This window comes from Penaeus monodon, chromosome 32 (assembly GCF_015228065.2).
Source record: "Penaeus monodon isolate SGIC_2016 chromosome 32, NSTDA_Pmon_1, whole genome shotgun sequence".
Taxonomy (NCBI): Eukaryota; Metazoa; Arthropoda; class Malacostraca; order Decapoda; family Penaeidae; genus Penaeus; species Penaeus monodon.
Genome location: NC_051417.1, coordinates 25,817,694 through 25,817,903, shown reverse-complemented (window position 1 = coordinate 25,817,903; position 210 = coordinate 25,817,694).

The window sequence follows — 210 nt, the reverse complement described above, 5'->3', positions numbered from 1 at the left end:
GACGAAAGCAGGTGTAAAAAAAACGTAAAATGATTTATTCTGTTGGCATCTTAATCGTATGCGTGGGCCTTAGACCTCGCTTCCTCGCTCCTTTCTGGTACGAGTTTTTCGAAATTAGTGTCACTACGAAAACTTGTTGGGAAAACAAACAAAAACAACTAAAGGGTAAATGAAGACACGGAAGAAGAGATGAAGATGAATATTTTCATG